Source organism: Phyllostomus discolor, chromosome 11 (assembly GCF_004126475.2).
Source record: "Phyllostomus discolor isolate MPI-MPIP mPhyDis1 chromosome 11, mPhyDis1.pri.v3, whole genome shotgun sequence".
NCBI lineage: Eukaryota > Metazoa > Chordata > Mammalia > Chiroptera > Phyllostomidae > Phyllostomus > Phyllostomus discolor.
The window spans coordinates 64659525-64686952 of NC_040913.2; the positions used below are offsets into that span (position 1 = coordinate 64659525).

At 41.9% G+C, this 27428-nt stretch overlaps 1 protein-coding gene and 1 long non-coding RNA gene across 2 annotated transcripts in view; both read right to left on the reverse strand.

Moving 5' to 3' along the window:
• COL4A1 (collagen type IV alpha 1 chain) overlaps positions 1–27428 on the reverse strand; it is a 164000-nt gene that overhangs the window by 125532 nt on the left and 11040 nt on the right.
• LOC118497399 lies at positions 16397–17623 on the reverse strand. Its single transcript, XR_004899922.1, has 2 exons — positions 17484–17623; positions 16397–17441 (listed from the first exon to the last, which is right to left on the reverse strand). It is a non-coding gene; the product is annotated as an uncharacterized LOC118497399 (long non-coding RNA).

The following is a 27428-nucleotide window of genomic DNA, read 5'->3' on the forward strand; positions in this document are numbered from 1 at the left end:
GTGGGGGGATATAGTGGCCATGTCATCTAGAGCTATGAGGTAACAGGGACACTGGCCCCAGACCAGATGAGCTCAGGGAGCAAGGCCTCCTGAGTTCTAGGATATTCTTTTGACACTTTTCCTATTGTCTCCTATTGTGTTTTATTTTTCTTCACCTCCTAATCTGGTACTAAAAGCCAATCTGTGTTAGAATGCTGACCCCACTAAGCAGAGCTAGGCACTCTGCAAGAGGCACTGTGCTTTGCAGCATGATTTCACCAACACTTGAGGGTTCAGAGGACTTTGTATGTCCTTCTCAGGTCTCAGCTATACTCCAAATGCCTCAAGTTCAAATGTAAGTAATCTAGGAGCAAGTGAAGCATGACCTCATTTCCTTTCAGTGAGATGAAAGACAGGATAAAGAAGAAAAGGTAGGAAGGTAGAAAATCACAAAAAGATGAAAGAGAGTGGAAAGTCAATTGCAATCAAAATTTGATTTGTTTCCTATGTGCAGATTGCATAATTCTCCTACACAGGCAATTTGAGTACATCAACAAAGCCAGAAAGCCCTGGAATATGTTCTAAATAACTAAGAATATCAAAGCAGCCCAAAACAAAAGGACCAAGGAGGTAAGCCACAGTCCCCATTGTGAGAGAGTGCCATTTCCTTGACTAACACTGTATACAGTTACAGCTCATATTGTTAACTCACGAATGACCGACATCTATACCTGCACAAAAGATCACAGTAACCAGCACGTGAGCACCACGCACAATCAGATCGGAGAGAGTTTGGCAATGAAAGTCAGTGAAGCTTATTTTGATAACAAAGGCACAGCTCAGCCAAAGATCCTAACAAAGCCGACCACGGGGCTATAAAGGTGACACGGTAGGATCTCTAAGCTTTCAGGAAAGTGGAATCAGGTAGAGACTCCCTGAGTAGTCTCCACCTCCTTGCACATTCTATGAGGAAATACAGTACACAAATAGTTTATTTTCTGAATGCTTATTACCATTAGCATTCCTACGGTACTTTATCCTTTAGGCAGTCTTGGGCTCTGGGAGCTGCCCAAAACACACACTTGAACCAGTCACTTCAATTCGATTTCAGTCAGGGCCATTCTTCATCATCTGGGGAAGAGACTTAGACTGAACACCAGGTTCAGTAGTCTTCACAGGAATTCCTGAGTATCAACCCAGAAACTGACATGCCCGTTAGGGTTACCCTTGGGGTGCAGGAAGAGTTCTGTGCACACCCATCTGTCGGTTTTGTCCGTGAGGTAGTCACAGAAGCCCACCACATGGAGGAACAGATGCCCATGGTGACAGTTCCCCCAACAGTTACACAGCAAGCGCGGGACTGGGCTGGCAGCCAGAGCAGGAATGGCTGACACGTTAAAGAATGAAGTCATGCACTGGCCTGCACCGGGGAAATCCTACACAGCAGAAGATCACCACCGAGATAAAGAGCTGAAAGCTATTCCCCAATTCAGCTCTATCAGCAGCAGAGTCTGGCAACGAGCTGACAGACTGCAGCATCCACACAGCATCAAGTTCCGGGCAATGCTCAAGCTCTTAGAAATGTCAGGTTGACTTGCTCTAGGCTGTGAGAGGGACATGTCACGACCAGCTTCCTGAGCAGGTCCATCACTGTTACCTTGAATCGTATTTCATGAAAAGCAAGACAAGGCCTCCAACCCCAGGATTCTCCAGCCCAGCCTTAGAGTCTTGCTAATGGAAATGTGGCCCCTGAGCTGAACCCAGATGCAAAACCACTAACGAGCGTCCAGCACAAAAATGGCAATGAAATTCATATATCACCCTGGAATGGACGCTGGCACCCGGAAACACACTACAAAGGATGTTGGCTAATCGACAATTTGAAAATGAAGAGCATATTGGATATAGAATTGTAACAATGTTAAATTTCCTAAATATATTACACTTAGTGAAAGGATATCTTTATTTTGGGATATAAGGCTGATATGTTGAGGGGCTAAGGGGGATGACTTCTACAACTTACACTCAAATGGCTTTTAAAAAGTAATAACAATTTGGAAGATAGAAAACACAAATCAGGCAAAATGTAAGCAAGTGATGGATCTAGTTGGAAAGTACTTCGTTAATTTTTACAATTCTTCCAACTTTAAGTTAAAATTTTTAATACAAAGTTTCTTAAGCAGGATATAAAAATATTAGAAAATTGGAAAGGAAACCAAAATTTGTGAAAGGGTGTAAAACAGCAGAGTTGCACCCACTGGGGGACAGCAGTCCCGGACCAAATGTAAAGCAAGCTGTTTTGAGCAGCTAAGGATTAGCCACAAAGAAAACCTCATAGCAACAGTAGTGGCTGCTGACGAGAGCACAAATGACACAATGCACCCACAGGAGAAAGGATTTCTGGTCACTCAGAGGGTATGTATGTAGCTTCCCTGCCATCCACGCTGGCAATGTCAAGGGCAGACTTCTTATGTCCTGGCTTGTCAGGGTTGGAGGTGCGTGCAGGGTGCGAGGAACAAGGCAGCCCACCTCATGGTGTTTGCTGTGACATGGCAGATGGAGCACCTCGAAGGAAGCCCAACAAAGGACTTTGGAAAGAGGGTCGCTAAAGGCATTAAGGATTCCCAATATGAAAGGATTATCCTGCCTTTGAGTTCTTACAACACCTACGACAGAAAGACCGATGTGTTTTTCTTAAATGCAACTGTATTACACAGCCGTAATAATACGAGGGCTTCCATGTGCAGAGATGCCATGTGCACGATCAGGCAAACAGAGGAGCTTGAGGAATCTTTCCAAAGTATCTCCGTGTTCACACAACCTGACACCCACAGCCAGCTTTCTCTTTAGTGGTCCTTATCAGTCCCTAGTTCTCCCACACACTTGGGTGGGGTGGGGGGGGGGAGCTGGATCCTTGCTCTCTAGGTTTGCAGGGACATGAATTTAAAAACCTCTTAGGCAAAGAAAACCAATCTATAGCTGCAGTGTTGGAAGTAAATAGGACTTTAATTAGCAAGGTGTAACATGGACAATGATGATGATGAAGTTTGCGATATTTCAGCATTTTCAGATTTCACTGGTTCCCCAAATCACAGCACTGGAATTGGTTCAGAATAAAAAACATAATAGCTGCTTAAGGAAAAACAAATAGTCCTATAAAACATTTAGGATGATACATATTAAGTCAGAGTTCTAAGTTACTTAAAGGTCTTTCATAGAACAATGTATCCATGAGTTAGACCTGACTCACGAGTAAGCCTCACCAGGCTTACTCAGACAACCTTGAGTCATTCAGAAAAGGTTCAATTACATGGATAGTGTGTTCTCTTAGAAAAGATTTTGCATAACCTATCTTACTAAACACATTGATGGCTAAAATTTTATAAATTATTCTAGCACCTTAAGATAGCATCAAAACATTAGCTAAAAACTCATTTCCTGGTATTAGAAAAATGTAAGACTTTTCTATCCTCCAGTGCTCAAAACATATGCTTTTAAAAAAATATATGAGATAACTTATGAATACAAGAAACTAGACTAACCAAACTAAAAACCTTTATAAAATCAGGAGAGCATATATATGTATATATACATACACACACAGACATATATATACACACACACGCATATTTTGTAGTATAGGGTCCCTACTACACTATAAATTGTCATAAAAGTACTTTAATAAATGCTGACAGGTCAGGCCTATAGTTCACAGGCATTAAATGAATACAGAATCTAGAAAATGAAGGACATTCAGAATTATGACAATATTAGTGGGTTGCATTACTTGACATTTAGTTTATATATTTATAACAACCGGTGTCAGGAACAATTAAGAAATCACGAAAGTAAAGCTAGCTTCTGGAGCTCACTAGACATTCAGCTATGTCTGCATGAACTGACCTCACGAGGGCGCACCACAACTGCCACGCCCAAGTCATCACATTTTGACATATGCTGGGGTGGGCATCCAAATGATGACCCTGAGCCCTCCGGTGCGTCCTCGCTGACTACAGGCCATCGTGAGTCCCAATCGGCTTAACCAGGTGACACCAACCTCAAGAGGCCTTTGAGGGAGTTTCTGAAGTGAGTGATTACACCATGAACATCGTATTTCAGGGTCCAAAACAAACAGAAAGAATCACCTTAGGTTTGCTCAGCTGGGTGAAAGGGTTCTTGCACCGCACACTCACGTAAAATACCTAAAGTGGCAGTGGGGAGCTGGCATCGTGATGCCAGAAACACGTAAATGCTCTGACAGCTGGAATGGTTGTGACCTAATTCTGGGAGATGCCAAAGTGAAACCAGACCTGCTAAAGGACAATCACATTCCTCCTCCCGACACTCCCCACACAGCTGCTTGTTGGTTTAGGTGTGAAATATCTGATTGGATCAGCCAGACGTGGCTGCAGTTCACCTGGATGATGACAGAGTTGAGAGTTCGAAGCCGCTACAAAAGCAGATGCAGCAGCGCAGGAACTCAAAGTGGCCCCTCCTCCTTACACAGATAGAGAAGCAACAGAAGATTAATTTGCTAGAAACTGATATGTGACAATCCAGCCATTCTCACTAAAAATGCATTAAGCATTTCCCCTTTAAAATTATTTTTAATTAGCAGTAGTGAAATTTTCCTCCAATTCCCTAATCAGAATAACTGGCAAAACAATGGTAGAAGTACCAACTTTGCCCAGGCTATCAGTGCAAATGGGTAAGGAAAGGACAGTTGTGTAATCTCATCTGGCTTTTACTACACCCTTGGTGGGGTCATTGGAAGGCTCCACTCTACACAGGAAGCAACTGAGGCTCAGTGGGGGCTAAGACCTGAGTCCACGTTTCTTGAACATCCACATCCCTTTGTTTCCATCCCTCCATACAGCCTCTCTTGGAGCCACATGACAAGGCAGGTGACAATGGCTGAAATTTTGCCATTTTTGCAGATGTCCACGTCACTAACAGAAACCATTAACTGCACCATTGGGAAGTCTAGAAGCAATGACACCACAGTAGCAACATGCACACCAGCTCCCATAGCTTGGTCTCTAAACACTGTCCTTCCATGAGAGAAGCCAGAGCACTTAGGAGGAAGGCTGATCCAGGGTTGGAGCAGGGAAAGACCAGCCTGAACCTGGAACAGATATCCTGTGTGAAACACGTGAGAAAAGCAAAATGCTCACTCGGCCTTTTTCTAGAAAGGCATCTCACAAAACATACCGGACTTTAAATTTTTGCAACAAAAACACTCTCCAGACTCAGAATGTTAATCACATGCTTCTTTCTAAGAAAAGCTTTGACTTACAGAGCAATCCCCAGATGTGTTGAGCAGGTGCGGTTGCTCAGATCAGCTGTGGGTGTGGCAGGTGCTGCACCTCTGTCTCCCTGGGTTCTCCTCTCCTCCAACCTCCCCCACATGCTCCCTCTCAAACATGTCAACAGCTCTCAGCATCATGCACACAGATGTTCAGCCATGGTGAAACTTCATTACAAATGAGGGGGGGCGGAACCAGGGAAGGCTGGTAACTGGCACTAATGACCACTTACCTAAGACCCCTTTCTTGTCAGCACAATTGTGACCATCAACAGTGGGACAAGGTGGAAGTTGGTTTTCTCTACACCCTGAACAGTTTAAAAGGAAATCACATTATAACATAGCCTTCGCTACGCAGATATAACTGATGTCAGAACTGCTTGCCCCATGCCTCCCACCATCAACAGGACAGCCCACGAGAACTGATGAGGAGTATTGTACCACACACACAATTTCTCTGTACTGACAGTGTAGAAGGGGAAATCTAAAGCAAAGTGAAACTTCTCTCTTACTTTTCTCCTTCCTGTGAAGGAAAAAAAGTGTGTGAGTGCAAAATTTTAAGTAAGCAGAGTTAAAGGTTTCAAAATCTTAAATAAGTCTATTCTAAAGCTATTGAGTGGCTGCCTGAACTTGTCCCAGAGAACAAGCATTTTGAGATCCAGACCACCTTTCAGGTCTTTTTGGCACTACTGGTTTGGTTAATCACTCACTCATTTAAGACCACAGCTAATGCCCACTTAACCCCTATTACTGTCAGCCCCTAGGTTAAATCCTAGAATGAAGAAGTGACGTTGACAAGGTCCCAGCTGTCTGGAAATGAATATTTAGAAAACCTAAAGGTCTAGTATGGGTTTGTCTTAACAATCACTGAAACATTTCTACAATATAAATGTTTCATTAACTGCTGAGAACCGTTTACCGTGTCATCCACAGCACTCCGCAGATAACAGGCTTTTCCACCTACATGAAATCCCTGATGCGTGCTCAATAAAGTGCTGTTGAATAATTAACACAATCAGCAAGAAAAATATGTTTTAAGCCCACCTTCCTTCCCTTAACTCAAGGTCTCAGTTTAAACACTAGATCTTCAACTCTGAAAGCTTCAAAGAATACTATTCTTTAAGGTGAAGCCTATAAATCAAACTCAGATTCCAGAGTTAACTACTTAATTGGGGGCGGAGGGAATGGTTTAAATTGTCTAATGTAACTGAGTAATAAAAAAAAGCTAAAGAACTACAGTTTCTTTTCCTCTTTCTTTTGTTTTAAAAAATAACAGACACCAGGGATTTAGAGTGGATGTAAAGTCTGTCAAACCATACCTTCTGGTTTCAAGGTTAGAATGATCCCCTTCAAATTGACACCATGTCCATCAGCATAACCTAGACACAGGTCCTCTTTTTAATGAGGATAAAGTGTTACAGAAATTCATCAGCCAAGACAGCATTAAAATCTGAATATGGCAACACTTACATCACAGTTTAATGCATTAAATGATGCCATTTCCCTTAATTTTCCAATAAGCTTAAAAAGTATTATATTGGAAGGCAGAGTGATCAATAAGATTTGAGCCAGTTCAAATTAAAAATTAATTTTGATTTAAAAAACTATTGCTATAATTATGTTTTAATTATGTGTTTGCTTATTTGTCCAAAAAATATTGAGGAAAATAGTGTAGTAAGGGCTGAGTATGAGTGGTAAAATACTAAGGCTCTGTCTTCAGTGAACATAACAGTGGGAGAACAACAGTGGTAATAAAAAATTACAATATCATCAGCTAATTGCTACAATGTAACATGTACATAATTGGGAGACCTCTATACCTTTCTTCTCTAATACATGTAACTCAAATTTAAATCACTGAAAGTTGCAGGGTAGCTGGGGAAATACGAATCAGGTTGTCCCCAGCGGCTCCACCTTAAGAAGCCTTTCCTTTTTCCCATTAGTTATGAGACATTCTGCTCTGAAGAAGACATAATCCAATGACAGGGCAGAATGATCAAAGGAAAGCAGGAGGCCTTCAGAGGAGGCAGACCTGGATCTGGATCCGGCTGCATTCCTCCCCTGTTGTGTGGCTTTGAGCCAGTCACTGAAGCCCTCCAAATCTCAGTTTCCTCCCTGTAGAATGGGGATACTATCATCTAACCTGATGAATTGAAATGATAAATGTATTCATATGAGAGAATGTGGCGGACACGCTACATGCCAAAGCTGCCTCCAGCATCATGGCTGTTAACTTAAAATAGAGTGAAAGGAACCAAGAGCCATCTGGCTGTGGCACTGATAACCACAGCCTCTGCTCCTTAAATTGTGATATTTTAGTGGGGGACAAAGCTATTGGGATTCACTGGTTCAGTGCCTTGTTATTGGCATCCAAAATGTGACTACGCCCAGGTCATGAACATGTGAAGAGGTAGGGACAGGACAGTAAACCATGGTGACAAATGGAGTGGCATGTAGTGGCCTTCCTGTCTCAATGTTACCAATACCTCCACAGCAGGTATTGGAGATATCAACATTCTGCTCCAGAAATTCCTGCTCATCACCCCTCATTCTCCAAGAAAGACAACCAAGCATTTCAGAGCCAGTTCAGATGTGAACAAATCATTGTCCTGAGAAAGACTTTCTGCCAACAGGACCGACTCTTCAGGGTCATGAACGCCAAGTGGAACCCTGCCTTTTCTGTTTGTTTTTTTTAATGCAACTTCCAGTCAGTCCCTGTGAGGTGTGGTCAAGGACACAGGAAGCCATGGATGTGCCCTCATCATTGTGAAAGTGTCATTTTGCCAAGGATTTGTTGTCTACTTTATGTTTGTGAGAAGACTGTTATATTTGTTGTAATGTAGAAAGGGACAGGACAGACATGGGTTTATCACTACACTCCAGTCATTAATCAACTCTCTTGTGATCTACTTTTCCATGGATTTGGTATCTTTTCACATCCTAGATAAAAACGCTGTGATGGGTAATTTTAAGTGTCATTTGACTGGGCAAAGGGAATTTTAATTTCCTTATTGGGTCTATCCTTCAAACTTTTTTTATTTTTATACCAGAGCTACATAAAAGCACACCTACATATGCACAACCCCAAATTATGAGACAGCTGAACAGAGCTTAGTAAAACATCTGCAAGATGGCCTTATTTTTGACCCAAATATTTTGTCTTTTTTTTTTTGCAAAGTCCTAATTCAATAAATTATGACAGATGTGTGAGGAGCCTCCTGCTGGCCCCTAAGGAACACCTCCTGGCCTCAGGACTCATCCTCATAGTACAGCCAAAGGCCTCCTCTCTGCCAAAGCACCGCCACACCCTGAGCGCTTTATCCAGGTTGTTGGGGAGGCTTTGAAATTCTTGTATGATAAGAATACAACAAATCAAGAGAGAAGCAATAAAACTATGGAGGCAGAAAAAAGTGCAGAGGTTACAGGGGGTTAAGAGGGGAGGGAGGAATGACTAGGTGGAGCACAGAGGATTTTTAGGGTAATGAAACTACTCTGTATGATACTATTGATATAATGGTAGATAGATGTCATTATACATTTGTCCAAACCCATGTACAACACCAAGAGTGAACCCTAATATAAACTATGGACTTTGGATGATGATTACGTGTCAATGTTGGTTCATCAATGATAACAAATTGTGCCCCTCTGTGAGAGGCTGTTGGTTATGGGGGAGGCTGTGCACATGTGTGGATGTGGGGTATATGGTAACTCTACCTTCTCCTCACTATTGGTGTGAACCTAAAACTGCTCTAAAACTAAAGGCTATTTTTTAAAATATTTTATTTATTTATTTTTAGAGAGGGAAGGGAGGGAGAGAGAGAGAGAGAGAGACATCAATGTGCGGTTGCCGGGGGTTATGGCCTGCAACCCAGGAATGTACCCAGGCTGGGAATCGAACCTGGGACACTTTGGTTCCCAGCCCGCGCTCAATCCACTGAGCTACACCAGCCAGGGCTTAAGGCTATATTTTTAAAAAAAGAAATTTTTGTATGATGTTTAGCAAAGGATAATGTTAACTAAATAAGCAGTGATTAATTCATATATGAAATATAACTATATATCAATAAAAATAACCTAGCTTTAATTAGAATGCACCATATTAGATGGGTAAGTGTGTTAATTATATGCAGAATAATATGCAGATAATTTTAAAATATTGTACTGCTATGGTATTCCATACCAATTAATCAATCAGAACAGACATTGTCCCTAAGGATCCTATTCTGCACTGTGTACCAGCTCTAATGTAATGAATACAACACAGCACAAAACCCCACCATATGAGGGTCCCTAGTGCTTTTTTCAATTTAGAACCGAGTGGCTGGACTCAGCTTGCAGGTGTCCCTTTTGGCTTGAAGCAAATTCTAGAACTGTTTGAATAAATACTTTAAAATTGAGATTCTGGGATTCTAACTCTTCTCTAGACTATTAAAAGCAGAACCACCCTGGGTTCCTTTTGGCTTAGAAGTTGGGTCTGTCACAGAGATTGTTTGTTACTTCTTGACCTCCAGTTTAGATCATGAATTTACAGTGTACTGATTGAACTTAATTGATTAAAATTGGCATTCCAATAAATCTGAACACTTTTTTATAGGGATGTCCCTCTGGAGCCCATTCCAGCACAGATTAATACATTCTGAGGTACCTATATTCTGATCTCCCTGTATTATCAATGTTAACATGTTTCATTTTTGATGAAATTAGCCATTTCTCTGAAATACCACATAGCAAACATAAAACTAGCCAACATAAAATCTGCTAATCTATGGCAAGGGTGTCAAACTCATTTTCACCGGGGACCAAATCAGCCTCACCATTGCCTTGAAAGGGCCGAATGTAACTTTAGCACTGTATAAATGTAACTACACCTTAACTATAGGGGCAAGGAGCTCAGTGCTGCCACTGGGTAGAAACAAGGTGCCGGGCAGGTAAAACAAGGTGGAGGGCATAAAACAAGGTGGGAGCTGGACTCAGCCTGCAGGCCTTGTTTGCCACCTGTGATTTACACCATTTTTTATTTTCTCTAATTTGTCTCTCCTTGAAAGCTGTGACACAATGACATCTTTTTTGAGCATCTTTTAATCAGGGATTTCAAAGTAATTTATATAATAATCCTTTGCAACACATGCACAGTCATCTTCCTTTCTCAACCATGCAGGGACCACACCTGCTTCCTGGTGCCTGTGAACTGTTCTCATCAACCTTGCAACTGGAGCCTTTCCGCTCCTTTTTAGCTCTGCATGCTGATTCATTCCATCTTCTGCATAGTTGACCCTCGCACAGATTTTATCCTTTCCTGCCTCATATCTACCTTGACCTAAGTCTTACATGTTGAGTAAGTTCAAGTTCACCAGCATTTTTTTCTTGAGATTTCCACAAATATTCATTTGATTTCATTTTCCTTTAATTCCTTTATCATCTTTTAAAATTGTTAGGACTTTCTCTCTCTCTCTCATAAACTTTTCTTCATACTTTAAAAATTATTACCTTTTTTTTCTTTATCAATATGGTAAGCCATTCCAAAGTTTTTGCATTTGACAGAAGAAATTTTAAATTCTTTCATGCTTACCTACGCCTGCCTATTTTTTTAAACTATCACAAATGGAATTCTAGCTTTCTCACTGCCAGCTCCCTTCACTGAGAAGTATGTATCTCAACTAATTTTAAATAATATATTTCTCCTAATAATTCAGAAGAACTCAAAGATAAGTTTCAAAGGTCACAATTGTGGTAGCTAAATATAAATTATGGTGCAATGAAGAACAGGTATTATATTTTTTAGAAAAAGTAAAGTGCTTCCAACAAGACAGCGCCTACATTGTCAGGATTTTATATTCCCCTCACCTCTGCCAACCCTATTTTCCTCTTAGTTTTTTCCAGAATTTATTCACAGAATATTTGTGAATCCATCTAAAATCTCCATTCCTTTTATAGTCTCTTATTGCCTCTCCCTTCCTTTCCTTATCATTTTATTTTTATGATCTGAATTCTGAAAAAATTTATTCATTTGACCATAATTTGAAAATACTATACTTTGTATTAAACCCTGGATTCACAGAATGAGTTTATGAACCCACTCTGAAGCCTTTCCTTTGTGTACACTCTTTTACCCATCCAATATGTACCTACAAAGTACACCATCCTGACTTCAAAGTCTTTTTAAGTTTCCCTCCTGAAGGTTGTTTTCTGCATGTCGTAAATGCTCAACAAATATGCTTCTGATTGGCATCATAACTGACCTCTTTGTGGCCATGTCCTTTTCTTTCTTTTCCATACATTTTCTGCATTCTTCGGAATTTAAGTGGACTAGACTAGGGTTGCGACCCAGGGGAACTCTTCCCAGACATAACTCTCAACGCTATCACTTTCTCAATCTGCCTATCTACTCTTGGAATGTTGGTTTCACATTTGCTGCGTCATGTTTCAGGTGCTCAAAGGCATCCCACTCCTTTTTTCATTTTTTCAACTAAAAATCATGTCTTGTCTTGTGAAATGCCTTCCTTTAATCCAAGGCTACGCTGAAACACACAGGCTCTCGCCCCATTCCCCTTCTACTCACGACTACTGTCTCACAGCCTCCGACTCTCTTTTCAAGCCAAAGGCTTCGAGCTCACGTATTCTTCTATTATTTTTTGTAATCATGTTCTCACAAATATCTTACTGTCTGGCTTCAGTGACAGTCATATTCCAAACAAATTTGTTTCCAAGTCTTAAAACCATAGGTTATTTAATAAAATTGGTATAGACTGAATGTTCATGTCCCACCAAAATGCCTGTGTTGCAATCCTAACCCCCAATGTGATGCTATTAGGAGGTGGGGCCTTTGGAAGGTGATGAGGTCATGAGGGCGGGACCCTCATGAATGGGAGTTGTGCCATAATGAAAGAGACCCCAGAGAGCTTCCTCCCCCCTTCTGCCATGTGAGAACACAGCAAAAAAGACAGTCATCTATGAACTACGAGGCAGGTATCACCAGACACGAGACATGCTGGTACTTCGATCTTGGACTTCCCTGCTTCTAGGACCATGATAAATACATTTCTGTTGTTTATAAGTTACCCTGTCTATGGTATTTTTGTTACAACAGTCCAAACTGAGACAAAGATCCACTAGCCAATGCTTTTTGCTCCAAGAAAGGAAACCTTTCCTTCACTTGACATGTGTATTACACTTTCTACCCCTCATATGGTTATTTTGATTTCTAAATTCCATTTCTCTTTATTTTCCTTATGTACTGTATTGGAAATTATTTCATTCTCTTCCATTTTTACTTGCTTCCCCTTTCTTTCACCAGTCCTTGAAATGTCTCCCTTCTGCTAGCGAGGTCAGTCTACACTCATTACATCTTATGCCTGACTTCCTGCTCTTTCTGCAGCATTTTGGACCAACTAGTGCACTGGTCTTTGTCATCCCTGTCAGTGAGATGACCAGCACTTGGCTTTTCCTCCTTCCACGGTTTCCCCAAATAGTTTGTCTGTGTGATGTGCAATGAAGTGCTTTCATTACCCAAACAGTTCTACTTCTATGTAAAGGGTTTCAAACAAGGCCATAGATGCTTTCGATGGTCCATCTGTTTTTAATGTTTTTAAGTATTTTGTATGCACTTCTTGATATTTTTCTAACCAGTATTTTTTCATATTTACTGGAGCTTCCTTTTCTTACAAAACTATGTCTCCCTGTATATTTTATGTATTTTTGCTTTTTATGGTAACACGTCAATAATGTCCATTCCTCACAGGAGGCGAGGTCTTCTAGAGTTTAATTCTACACTCCGCTTCTGTAGTTCCAGTTTTCATTCCAATTCTACAGTTTAATTCCACACTTTTACCATTTGCTGTGATGCCTTCCAGTGTCACTCCTCCCCACAAAAGGGACTTATTCTCTGAACTCACATAACACTCAGGTTGGTATTTTGTGGCATCATTTAAAGTTCAGTTTTTCCGGTAGCTCCTTGAGTGCACAAGACATTTAACATATTATTTAATTTAGTTCCTCATCTCCTGAACTTGTGATACACACATGCAGTCTATTCTTTATGTGGGTTCTAAGGACTGCACACACACCTATAGGTTAAAAGAGGAAACCAAAATATGCCAGACTTGTACTATGTACATCTTTTCTTGCAGGGAGAACCTTCCTAGCATCAAAATCCTGACTCTTAGAAGTGTTTAACAGAATTCCCTTCAGATAGCCTTTTCCCCACAAGACTTTCATGTATTTAATTTTGCTATTGTTGTTCCAGTTTTCAGTCAGTGCCCATCTCATACTACTCTTTCATCCTCAACCACTAACTATCTTTGCGTTAGTATTTAATGAATCTTCCTTTTGCATCTCTTGCCTGTCTCCCATGGGCTGTCATCAGAAAGGTTGTGTGACCTCCTCACTGGTTGTGCCCACTGCCTTTGCCTGCCATCCTCTGCCAGGTACCCCAAGAGAGCTTCCACCTTACACTTGCTTTTAGCAAATGCTAATTACTTAATTCTCTTGTCCTTCCCTTTCTGAGACCCCTTTCCTAACTTTCTCTTCCATATTAACATTTTGTTTCTACTGGCGATTTCTCTTTCAATTTGGAGCTCATTTTTATTTATAAATCCATGTACAAATGATTAAGTATGCCAGTTATAAATAACTCAGATTTTATACTGCAATGTTAATTTGCATGTTAATTTGTTCAAGGGACAGGAGGCAATTGACTGTTCTTAGCCTGCGATGTTGTTTATCCCATGCCGTGCTGTACAGTACATCCAAATTTTCAAACAAAACAAAAATGCACACTTGGAGCTCCTTACCCAGCAGTGGTCAAACACAAATTTTATATAAAGGTCAAAAATGAAATGCCTTTAGGAGTTCCATCAAAAATCTTAAAATAAAAGTCACATTCCAAACTTCATAATTCTCATGAATGCATCACAAAGTCACCATTATGCTATTGAAAGTGAAAACAATTATGTGCTTGTATTACAAGGGAAAAATATTCTAAAAATGAATTATATAGTAAAACCAAGAATCTTCAAGTTCTTGCTCACAAATCATCAGTTTGCTTTGGCTTAATTGTTTTACATGGCATGGTCGCTACACATCACACCTCTGTAGACAGAGACCTATCCCACCCCTACATCTACAGGACCAAATTTGGTATGTTGGCTTAAAAGAAAGTTGCCTCTAAAAATGCCATTTCCAATTATCTTAGTAAGCCTCTCTCAGCCCTGTCCTAGTCTGAAAACTTGTAACTGGTCAGAAAATCTGTAGGTGGATCTCCTTTTTAAAAAAATACTTAAAACCTTTCTCATATTCTTTGTTTCAATAAATACACTTTATAAAAATATCCAAAATATCTGGCTGATGGTTTCTCTTTCTTATTCTCTCTCTCTCCCTCCTGCCCTTCTCTCTCTGTCTCTGCCTGTGTATGTGCTCGATAGAGTTAATTATCTATTTGGATTGCCATAGTAAACTTTGTTTGCTTCAGGAGTGACTCAGTTCTTTTAGATCAGTAAAAAGGGGTCTTTTTCTCCCACCCCAACCATGTGCCTCATTTTTTTAGCCACTTGGACATAAAAATAAAACCACAGCACTAAACATTCTCAGTAAACAGAACATCGTTTGGCCAGGGACCTCACCATCTTTGAAACCATCATTTGGTTTGTGTCGTTACCAAACATGCAGGATGCTGTCTCCAATTTTCTTCTCTTGGGATAACAGCTGTAAGAAGCAACATTGTTATGTGATGACAACACTTTACAAAGGGTTACCCCCATCCTACAGCTGGAATTACTATTTTTCAAAACAAAACGTGAGAAACAGAAATATTGAACATTTTCAACATTCCAAAAAGGACTCTGGTCCTTAAAGCATATTTTATAACATTATTTTTAAATATTTTATTAACATTAGTTAATCCTCTAGCCTCTTGAGAACAACCAAAGGAAAAACCAGATTTGCAGTAGGCCGAAACAACCAGATTATTCAGTTACGAAGAAGGACAGAGAAAAGTACGTGTTTACTGCTGCAATAGGGAGAAAGCAATGTCAAAAGACAAAAAAAATCAGAGAGCTTAGATTGCTAACATGGGGGCTTAAACAGAAATTCAATTTTATCAAGTCTATAAATTAAGTAGTGAAGAAGTCTAAGGAATCAAGAACCAAATTATAGCATTCACCACCAGAACATGAAGTGCTACCTACAAAATCTCTACTTTATGGAATATTTAGTTATTTTTAGGCCAAAGAAAATTTGCAAAATAAGGGACTTTTCTCAGTCTCTCATTTCAAGATAGTTTACCAATCTGTCAAGAATGTCATTTCCCACCTCAATTGCTAGTAAGCATCTTCAATCCATCCATTTCCTTTGCCCATCACACAGTCAACAAGTAAGTTCTATTGATGCTTTCTTTACTCTTCAAACTCAACATGCACCCTAAGCTGTTTACCTGTCTTCTTCATGCATCTTCATTCCTGCTTTGGGGAATTCCCTATAGTGGTGGCCCAAGAGCACAATCATCCTGTCTTCTTTTCTAATGTAAACCTGTTAGCAACGCCAAGTAGGTTTCTTCTCAAGTGTCAATTCCTACACAAAGATGGGTGCTGGGAACTCTGAATTGGGAAGATTTGAGGGCCTTGCCCAAGATCATCAGGAAGGAGTGCTGTGACACAACTGCAAGTCCCACCTACTGGGCAAGGCTCACCACGCAGTCCAGACTACCCGTAGGGTATGCACCATGACATCATGAGTCATGTGTGGTATGCCTGACAAAACCAAGACCCATTACGTCTACAGATGGACAGGCATGTCTCTCTGCTGGCTTCCAGGAACCATGAGTTCTTTGTCTAAGGACTCACAGACTTTCCACTGAAAAATTCTTCTGGGAATGTGGTCCTCTGTGTGACGTTCACTGGTCTGTGATTTCTGGAATTCAACACTGTTCTCTTTTTTGAAAACCAGGACACTGTTCACATCCTGTCCTCCAGCACCTCTCTACGTTTCAAATAGCAAAAATGAGAGACAGTGATTCTGATCACTTCTGAGAGCCCTCTGTGATCCTGGACCATAACTCACCTCCAAGCATAAGGATGTGAATCTTCTTAGCGAGCCATATCTTTTTTTTTTGCCATGTTTAATCTATAATTCTCAGTTTGAAAGACATTTTTCTTCATAAGAAAGACACAATCTGAGAGTTAGTTACATGATTCTCTGTATCAGGTAATAGAATATGTTCAGAAAAGATGAGTCATCAAACCAGAGATTTCAAAGAAAGAGAGATTGGGGAAAATAAAGAATGATGTAGACTAGCAAATTTTATGTCAGCAGCTAGTTTTTAAACCATACTTTTGTTTTTGTTATTTAATAAAAGTAGCCAATTTGCTTTATGTTACTTCAACATTTTAGGGGAAATCATTCTGACTAGTGCCTTAATCTTTAATTTTAAAAATAACTCATGCCAGAGAGTTGATCTGTCTTCTTTTACATGTTACACACAAAAAGGTCCAGAAGTGCTCTTCCAGATAGCTGTTCCCCAACAGGTGGCCATCCTCTACCAGGCAGTGAACACACTGTTGTTTATGTTGATAGCATAAAGAGATGAGAATGTGCACTATGCCCAAGACCTGATACAAAAGCACTCAGAACCAACAGGGAAGATGCAAAGGAAGAGGCCAGGTGTCTGGGCCCTCCATGCATGCACACACACACACAAGTACACACACACACACACAAGTATAATGCAGCGTGCATAGAAGCTCCCCTCAAAGATACCGTACCACCTGGGAGCTTAGTGGGTGACAACATGCACATGTCCCAGGATGAGACACTGAGCAGTGAGCCAGGACGGACTGGGAGAGCAGCCTTGGACAGCAGCACTGGGCACCAAAGAACAGCACTCTAGAGGCAGTGATGGCTACAGTGGCAGCCTTCCTCAAGGGGACTGAGAGCCAGGAGCAGGGGAATGACCACTACAGAGCAGGGCCCATCTCCTGGGGGCAGCCCCCATAGAATGCAGCCCACCCTGGGCCCAAGGGTGGAGGGGCCTGCAACCCACCTGTGGGGCTACTTTTACCCAGGAAGGGGGGTGGACAATTTCCTCACTCTTACAAAGCACCTTTTTAAGGATACGATTGCCCTGCCAGGGCAGAAAGGAGAGCTTTAGAAAATCCTTCCAGCCCTGTCAGGGCAGAAAGGAGAGTCCTGGAAACCCCTTCCAGACCACCCAATCCCATCCCCACATGAACATGAACCATTCCTCTCACAGGGGCCAGAACAAGGTGCGACTCAAGCTTGTCACTGTGCCTGGGTGCAGGAAGGACACAGCTTCGGATTTAACTCAGCACAGTGTGTTCACTGCCTTGTAGAGGGTGGCCACCTGTTGGGGCACAGCTATCAGGAAGAGCAGCATTTGGACCTTCTTGTGTTTAACACAAGAAGAGCAAAGAGGTCAACTCTCTGACATGAGTTATTCTTAAAATTAAAGATTAAGGCACTGGCCAGAATTATTTTGCCTAAAATATTAAAGGCAATAAGCATAGATTTTGAAAAGAAAATGTGTATTCTGAAAATATGAATATACAATGGAAAAGGAACAGGATGAGCTCTTCCATGTGCCCACAGAATCTTATGTATGTGTTTTATCATGCAGTGAGTTACATTCCCAGTGACTGTCAACTGGAATGTGGAGCTCAAGCCATACTGCCCTATCCCCCTTAACACATACAATACACAGAGGCACTCAGTGAGCGCTGTCAGATGATACTGAGTAAAGACGATGGGCCTGCCTATGAAGTGCACCCATTGTGAAGGAATAAGGAAACACAGGAGGCCTCCTATGAAAATACTAATACTACTGCTGCTGCCCCTTATTACTTATTACTACTCCTCTTACTACTACTACATGCACTAAATACTACGGCTGCTAATAATACTTCTACTAGTATATCTGTTAATACTACTGTGCGTACTATTACTACTACATCCACTAATACTACAGTTGCTACTCTATTACTAATAATACATCTTCTGATACTAGTACTACTCGTAGTAGTAGTAGTAGTAGTAGTAGTAGTAGTAGTAGTATATCTACTACATCCAAGACTACTATTAATACTACTGCTATTACTACTGCTAACAAATGGGCACTTGAACAAAGCCACCATTTCAGAGTCATGTCTTCTGCTCCAGGTCTTGTACTAGACTCCCTGCGAGTGGGACCCTAGACTCACACAGCATAGAAGGCAAAGGTGCCAATATCAACCCCAGTATGTGTTAGACATGAGACTACAGAGGCTTTGAAAGACCTGGACACATGAATGGCCTAAGGAGAAATACTCATAGTGCAGGAGGGTTGACAAAGCAAGAATGACATTGACTCAAAGGCCCTGTCTGCACACTCAGAGTAAGGTGACCCAATGCTGCTGGACAGATTGGGGCTTGAGCCAAGATCTGGCAGATAACTGTTTGATTTATTCACTGGAGTGCATTTAATATCCAACAGCTCATGGGAGGGATCGGGGTCTATAAGACAGACTAGGGGTCTTGGGAAGGCAAAGAAGAAATTACTGCACCTGGAAGGACTGACCAACCATGGTCCGGCCCAGACAAGGGTCATGACAAGTTCAGTGCCTCTGCCAGCAGGAGGCCTGCCCTGGGGATGAGGATAGTGAGACACAGGAAGTTCAGGGCTGAGGCATTAGGACAGGGAGGTCATTCCAGGACACCCATCCTGAGATGGGAAGGGAGGGACAGTCCCCAGAAAAATGGGCTGTGGCAGTAAGACAAAGAAGTGGGTCACAGCCAGCTAGCGGAGATACATAGCAAATGCCTACAGACAGTCATGTCTTAGGTACCCAGAAGGCCAGATTAGCAGCCTGATGACCTTACGAGGGCATGAGGCTGGCTGAAGCTCTCCTCCCAAACCCCAAAGATGAATGGGCCACAGCTACAGCTCGTTGGACCTGCCGACCTCCCTGTGGTGCAAGGCAAGAACAGAGCAGACCACAGAAAACCAAATCTTGCATGGCCACAGCTGGAGTCCAGCCTGGACTGAGGCCAGACCAGCAACAATATCTCAAATGTTCAACAATATCTCAAATGTGAAGAGGGTGTACTTCCTGTTGCGTCTCCAGCCACTGGGCACTGGACCTGCACTCCATCATGGAAGAGTTCAGCAGAGTTTGTTTCTGGGAAGAATTCCACTTTGCATTCTACATTAGTTCAAAGCTCCCCTTCGAAACAAATTTGGAAACAACACAAAACTCCAGAAAATTCAGGAGTGGCATTTGGAAAAATTAAGGGTGAGGGTGGGGAAAGGCGTGCTGAAGTACTGTTTATCTGGCATTTCCCTTCACTCCAGAGGCCACCCACCTAGAGAGAGCCAAGCGGGGCATCTGGCACCGCCCAATGTAAACGTATGGGTTGTGAGGCAATGGAGCAACGAACGTGAAGAGGTGTTCTTTTTCCTACTAATGTCTAAGAGGAAAGAACGCCCTCAGTTGTTTTTATTCTAACAACAGTAACAGAATTCCTTTAGGCTTCTGCAAGATCTCAGGGGCAAGCCAGACAACATGTGGTCGCCGCCCCAGAGCCCAAGGCCAGTCATGTTGGCTATCTAGTTTAATTGTTACCTGTGGCTGCAAATCTGAATATTCCACAACTCCCATCTACAAAAGATCCAGTCCCATTAATACCTTCTCTGTGGCAAATCCCCAGCTTTTTGTCTGAAGAGCAAATGCCACTGCAGCCAGGGAGCAAATAGAATGAATTTACATTTGGGTTCTAACTTGAACTTTTCTCCAGAGGCCAGAGGGCTGGAAACCCTGAACTGTCACTTGTGCAGAAAGCTCATCCTGCTTTGATATCCACAATGAAGTCAGCGTGTCCTTGGGTGTCATACACCAAGATGGCCTTGCAAGGGAGAGGCTGGCTGGAGCTCAAGGATGTGATGTTGAAAATCAAACAGACTTCTGGATCAGGGGGCTTCTGCACTATTTTCAAGTAGGAAGCACATATAGAACTCCACGCAGCTGCTACCCAGAGAGAAGTTTCCTTTAAGGGCCAAAAGTGCTGCTTGTAGCCTTGAATCCTTACGAGACCTGTAACTCATGTTTGACTGTGCTGGTGAAATAAGAAAATGTATCTAAGAGAGAGGCCTGTTACCACTTTCAAAAAGAATGGTTTAAGGGATAAACAAAATTTTATCTTTTGCCACAAAAATCTGGGGAGGGGGGTTGTGTTTGTTTTTTAATATATTGATTTGAGAGAGAGAGAGAGGAAGGGGAGAGAGAACGAGACATCAACTTGTTGTTCCATTTATTTATGCAACTCATTGGTTGATTCTTGTATGTGCCCTGACCATGGATCAAACCCTCAATGCTGGAGTAACAGAACAACGCTCTACCCAACTGAACTCCCCAGCCAGGGCCCAAAACCTGTTTAAGGATTACCTAAGCACAAGGTGAAACAGCTGACAGAACTGTTCCCACTTTGCATGTCCATTTGTACTATGTAGTGTATATGTATTTTTGCACAAAAATTAAAAATCACAAGAATGTGAGTTAGTTGAATGTAGTTTAGTACATTATGGTATACCTGAATCCATAATTGCATGGAGAATATGCACAGTCACCCTTCAGGGGATAAACACCAACATCTCAGGCTCCTTCTATGCAGAAAATTGAAGAAGTCAAGGAGCATGAGACGCAAAGGCCACAGGGTGTTTTCTCCTGGGGCTGACTCGGCATGGGCAAACTCCTCTCTGAATCCTCCAATGGACAATCTGTTTTGCAGCTATCAGGGTAGTGACTATTAATACTCCATTTTCACATCCTCATGGAAGATGAGCAGGTTGGTTGTAAGGTCTCTGGGAAGGAGTAAGAGAAGACCTAATCTTGAACAAAGATATGCAAATGAAGAGGTTGGCTTGACAGAGGCCACTGCTGGATACACATGGGCAGCAGTCTGGCTCCTTTCAAAGGTGATCTGGTATATTTCTAAATGGAAGAGTCCATTTCACATTCATAATGTTTAAACACTGCTCTGCAGGTTCTGCAATTTTTTCCTCTTAATTAAAGCCTATTTAAAGGTTATTTTCTAGCCATGCAATATATGCAAATACACTTCTCCACTAGTGCACATGTGAGAACACTGCAAGCTAAAACATGGAACTTCAACAGCGCTGGGATTCTGCTGTCCTGGTTCCCTAGAGGAAACCCAATCTGTATAGCTTTAGTTTTATCATGAACATGTCATTGCACTGTTTAAATTTTATGTCCAAAACATAATTTCTTTTATAATTTACTCCCTTAATCAGTACATCTAATGACCTACAACATGTTTATATTACATTAGAGTTTTCCTTAAAAGGCAACATAACCCCTAACATTCCTTTCATGGCTCCTCAGGCTTCCTAGCTCCTTTCTTCTCTTTGGACTTTAGCTTCACTCCCTAACTGCTCACCCCAGCGACTCCGTGACCATTGCTCTGATAGCCTCTGAAGTTGCTGGCCCTGCGTGTGGTTTCCCTTCTGGAGTGTTTATGCCTTCCCATGGTGCCCTCTCCTGGAGTCACCTCCAGCCCACTAATCCCACCCACCTCTCCAAACCCTTATCTCCCAGGCTGCATTCCACCCATTCTCCCCTCTCCAGTGCACTTGTTTTTGGCATCACTTCAACTTCATTCAGCCCATGACCTTGGGCACTTTTCTAGTTTCCATCAAGGCTGATTAGTGAGCAAAGGGGTGGGGGTGGGGGCATGCGGCGTGATGCAGTGGCAGAAGCTAACGGTAATAGCTTTCCACAGTCTGGTCTTTGTGCTGTTGGACAAGCACCGAGGTAGGTGAGGCGGCCTGGAGCAAGTAACAGAGAAGTAAATGGCCCTGCTTGTCCTTCTCCCAGGACAATGGCCAACCCCAACCTGGCCAACAATAGTAGTGGCATCCCCCTCCTGTCTATCTAAACCCACGCCCTCTTGCCCTTCCCCTAGGAAAAACTTCAGAGACTCCAAGGAGCTCCAGCAGTTAAAATCCACGTGTGTCTCTGACCGTCTTTACATTTCACATCAAATTCTTCCAAACTTTTGATCTTATCTTTTAATACCTTCAGCATCTCTCAGCACCAAAGAACTTGCTTTATTCTTCAAGACTAATAGCTAGAGAGCTTTAACCATGTAATCTCATAATCGGGCAGCCCACATGGCTTATCTTCCAGATCAGGACATTGCTGGAAATGAATGGGAGCACTATAAATAATTAACAATTACACCAAGGCCACAGGCATGGACAGGGCTGGGCTAGGCAAACCAGGCCCCAGGTTTGGCCCTTCTCTGCCTTATGTGGCTGAGGTGAGGGAGTAGACTTTGTAAATCTCTGTGCCCCCCCAATCCCAAAGCAGATGCTTAGAGTACAATGGCCTTCAGTAAATGTGCACAGCTTCACTCTGTCATAAAGTCCACTGCACTGCTCCATAGAAACACTCCTCTGTGCATCAGGCAGCGCCTTCAGTGGTCCCTTCTCTCTTTTCTCCCACTCTCAAGCTCCAAACTAGATTCTTAAATTTATTACCCACTTCTGCTATCTGCCGATGAAGGAATTCTAGATTCCTCTACAAAATTCAATTTCTCTAGCATCATCCTGGCAACCAGTTAACCAGCCAACAGACACCGGTTGAGCAGCTAGTCTATACAACGATGCTCGTGTACTGTGCTACATATTGCTGCAGTAGCACGAAGAAATTGAAAGGAGGCTGAGAAGAAAGTGTTTGCACGCAGTTCCAGGAAATGAACAGATAAACACCAAGCATCTGATACAGACAATAAGATTAATGCGTGCCAAAACTGTCTTCCTTGCCCAACTTTCCAATCATACTTAGAAGTGCCTGCATCCTGCCTGCTTCCAAGAGCCAGTTCTTCGGAGGCATTGTCAAACTTCGCTCTATGCTAGTCCATTGCCAAATTCCAGGGCTTTTTCCTTGATAAATCCTTTTTGACAAACCTTAATATAAAAATCAACTACCAATCTCTCTAAACAAGAGTCTGTTTCATGTATCTCTTTGAGAATCCAATCAAGCTCCAGACCCTGCCTCCTTAAAAATGCACCATGCACAGGTTCATCAACAATACATATGAATGGGGCCCCGCCCAAGAACAGAATTTATTTATAAGAATTTGTGTATTTATTTCTACATGTTTAAACTTCAGTCACCTTCAAAGTACTCTCCATTTGACGCAATACACCTACCAAGATGTTTTTCCCACTGCTCAAAACAGCTTTTGAACACATCAATTTTGATGCCCTTTAATGCTTCTGCCGTTTTTTGTTGCACCTCTTCAACAACAGCAAAAACATTTCCCTTTGAGGACTTCTTCATCCGGTGAACAAAAAGCCACTTGAGGTGAGACGAGGTGAATAGGGAGGGTGGGGCAAGGGGGGTGATGCTGTTTTGGGTCAAAAACTGCTGAAGACTCAGCATGGTCTGGGCAGGTGTGCTAGTAAATCACCCATCATGGAATGGGCAAATGCACCAAAAGACTCTTCAAATTATTTCACTAAAGCCGAATGCAGCCTCTCACAACAACACCAGCTGGTACACTGATACAGATGGATTCCTAGAACACTCACCTAGCAGGGGAAGCCTGTACTGTAAGGGGATAATGCCCTCCAGAAGGTAATTCTGGTTTTTAGGAGCCCCCCTTCATATGATTTCAAGGGATTCATGAAACCCTCCCAGCCAAAGAGGCCATGCTATGGTCTAGATTAGAGTACATTTTTTTTTCCTTGTAATTAAATTTTTTTAATTTTTATTACCTTTTTCCCTTTAGTGAAATTAACTGATATACAGCATTGTACAAATTTAAGGTGTACAATGTGTTTATTTGATACATATATATAATGCAAATTGATTGCTAGACTATTATTTTTTAATCTAATCTTTTCCACCACTCTAATTTGGGGGTGGGTATTCCAAAACACATTTTATCCTTAACTTACTTTAACTGGAAAGAAAGCCAGAGACCAAATGTCAGAAGATTTCACCTGAAGATCTCCATGCAGCTTTCTCACCTAGAGCACCAAGGCCCCTGGAATAGCCTTCCCATCTGCATGTCCCCAGGTAGGGGAAAGGGACGGAAACTCATGGTAATTTATGGCAGGTGTGCAGGCAGAACGAGCAGGCCATCAAGGACAGTTGTCTCCGTGGGGAGGTTAGGGGAAACACAACTGTCCAGGGCTATTACCAGCACACAGAGGTAACAGCTGGGTAACTCACTTAGTAGCTGATGACGTACCTCATACTCACAAGGAGACTCTGCAATTGTGAGGGGAAAAAATGATCGATTCCTATTAAAGAAAAGTCTCAATTCCCACCTAGACCTCTTCTCTAGAGCTTCTCCTAAAAATATCTGCAGTCACTCTCCTTCCACTGGCAATAAATGCTGGATCCCATCAGAGGCTGCTTTGCACAGACGCTCCATCCAGCAGAGGACACGCAGAAGAGGGCCAACCAGACAGGTGGGTACAAAGCCCAAGCCCTGTGCCTTTCTCTTGCACCCGCTGCCCACGCCGCAGTGGGGGCGTGGCCCACCCATGAAAATCAGCAAATCTTAAACAATAGCCAGAAGTGTGCAAAACCGTTGCATATAAAGAAGTGTCTGTTTTGCACACCTTCAGGCCACCAAAGCCGATGGTTGTCACGTGTGTCATGACTCTGACTCTGGGAAGAATGGATAAAACACTATACCAGCTAGTGGTTGTCACTCCAACCTGCAAGGCTATAAATAATGAGAAATTCAACCTATTTTGCTTTGCCATACACAAACTTTCAAGTTAACACTACATTCTCTTAAATTACACTGTTGCATATCAGCCAGGAATAGAGTAAATTGCATTAAAGTATAGAGTTGTCTCCTGGTACTTGCTGTCTGTCACCCATCATTCCCACTGGAGGTCAGAAACGATTCTATTAGGATATAGTAGATACCGGCTCAGATACAGCAACCCAAGCTCAGGGCTGCATCTTTAATATGATGTTTAGACATAATGGAAACATCAGCTAATCTTACCTCCTCTTGACCCTCTGACACTATTTAAGAAATAGAGTTGGCAATTAAGGAATTTGTTTATTAAGGATCACTTCTATAATTATTTCTCTCCAAAAAGACCCTGTAACATCATACATTTCATCAGAGATTTTTACGCTATCTTTTCCCCTTTTTTGTAGCTTTTCACAGTTGCAAGATAATTGCAACAGGTACGGTCAATCATCTAGGAGAGTTGGTCAACACATTTTGGCAAGAACTTTGACCTACGTTTCCTTTCTAAATCACTCAGTAGTTTCATAGAAACAGTCTTCATGTTTCTGAATAATTTACCCCTACTCACAAATTAGATTAGTTTTGTCCAGGATAAACCGTGGTCCTTGGAACAAAACTCCAACTACTGCCAAATAGCATTGCTCACAGAAAGGGGCTCAAGTACCAGAATTTCTCAGGTTCAAGTAAGTGTTGAGCCAGTGAATGCCAGCTCTTCGTTTCTCGGTGCTGTCACACACTGCCACAGTCTGTCCCACGGGATTCTCAGTACACCGTGGGGGGGGGGGGGCATGACCACTCGTGTCCTTCAGAACTAGAGGTCCTCGGGGTGTCCGCGCTGATTACAAAAGCATCCCCGCCTTCAGACTTGTTTGCCTGAAGCCTCTTCACACAGGGCATTGCTGACTTGACTACACAGCAATGCAATTTCAAGGCAAAGGACAACATTCTTGCATCACAATTCTTGTGACATATGCCATTCTGGTCAAAATGCCTGAAAGTCATGATCACTGTAGAAACAAACTTGTCCACTCTTCCATCTGGTATTTCTACACTGATGCTGTTTTCCACCCTAAATCCAAGTTGTTTTCCCATAATTAGCTTTGCATCATTCACAGGGCAGAGAGGAAAACCAAGCTAACTCATTTCCTAGAGATATTTCAAAATTTCTAATTTCTAAATAAATGGAATGACCCTGAATGTCTGCTAGTCTCATGAATTTACTTCAGGGATAACAAAGCAAGTATTTCCCATACAGAAATTCAGTTCTCTTCCTTATATTTATAACTCTTTTGACAGAGTAGAATTTCCGAGGCTAAGCCACTCCTAAAACAGCACAGAGGGACATCTTTTAAAATAATTTCTGGCTCAGCATGAAGGAAAACTAAATTGTTTATATTAATTTCATAAACTATCTTTGAGGGCAATAAGTCTTCTCTGTTTTTTTCTACAGACTACACAAGTACCTGGCACATAATGGGTGTACAAAAATATTTATTATACAAAGGAATGTATGAATGAATGGATCCATTAGTTATATCTATATGTAATATATTCATGGTATGTATACATCTAATATATATATGTACATGTGAATATACACACATATATGTTAACTAACCGAAGGCACTTAATATACAAAAGCCCTAACGTTCTATAAATGACCATTTTAATGTAAAAAAGTACAAATCAGACTCATTTCCCTAACACATGCAGAGACCTCTGCAGAAAGACTTTTTGTCAAGATATTTGGGGCTATCCATTTTAAGGCTTTTTAATAGATAAACATCCTCGACCTGTCAGCGTATTTAGATTGTCCTCTTATTCTCTCCCATGCCACAGCTTTCTGACCCCCACCTAAGTTGAATTCTAAAATGAGTCTGGCAGCAAATGTTTATACGCCAGTGTTGCCACCCCAAGGACATCTTCTATCGTGGGAAATGGCCCCCGGCAGACAGAGGGGCAGCCCCTCCGAGCAGGATCAAACTGGACAACAGGTAAGATTCTAGCGCTGGAGTGTGCCACCGCTTGGATCTGTCTCCACACCAGCCCCCTAACCAAAGCAGCTCACTGATCTCCAGGGCTGACTGACTTAAGAGGGATTTTTTAGGAGTGGTAAATCAATCACTAAAGATGGGGTTGTCGTCATGCGTCAAACCCATCAACTCTGGTGGGAAATTACTCGAGTCAGCAATCAGACCACAGTCCCGGAAACCTCGTGCATTTGGGAAGCTGAGGCCACAGCCCCGGGGACCCTCCTTCTCATGATAAGGAAGAGATAACTTTTCCCATTTTACCAGACCTCTCTAACATGACTCACTTTTGCACAAAGCCCCATTAAACTACTATGTTCTTTTTA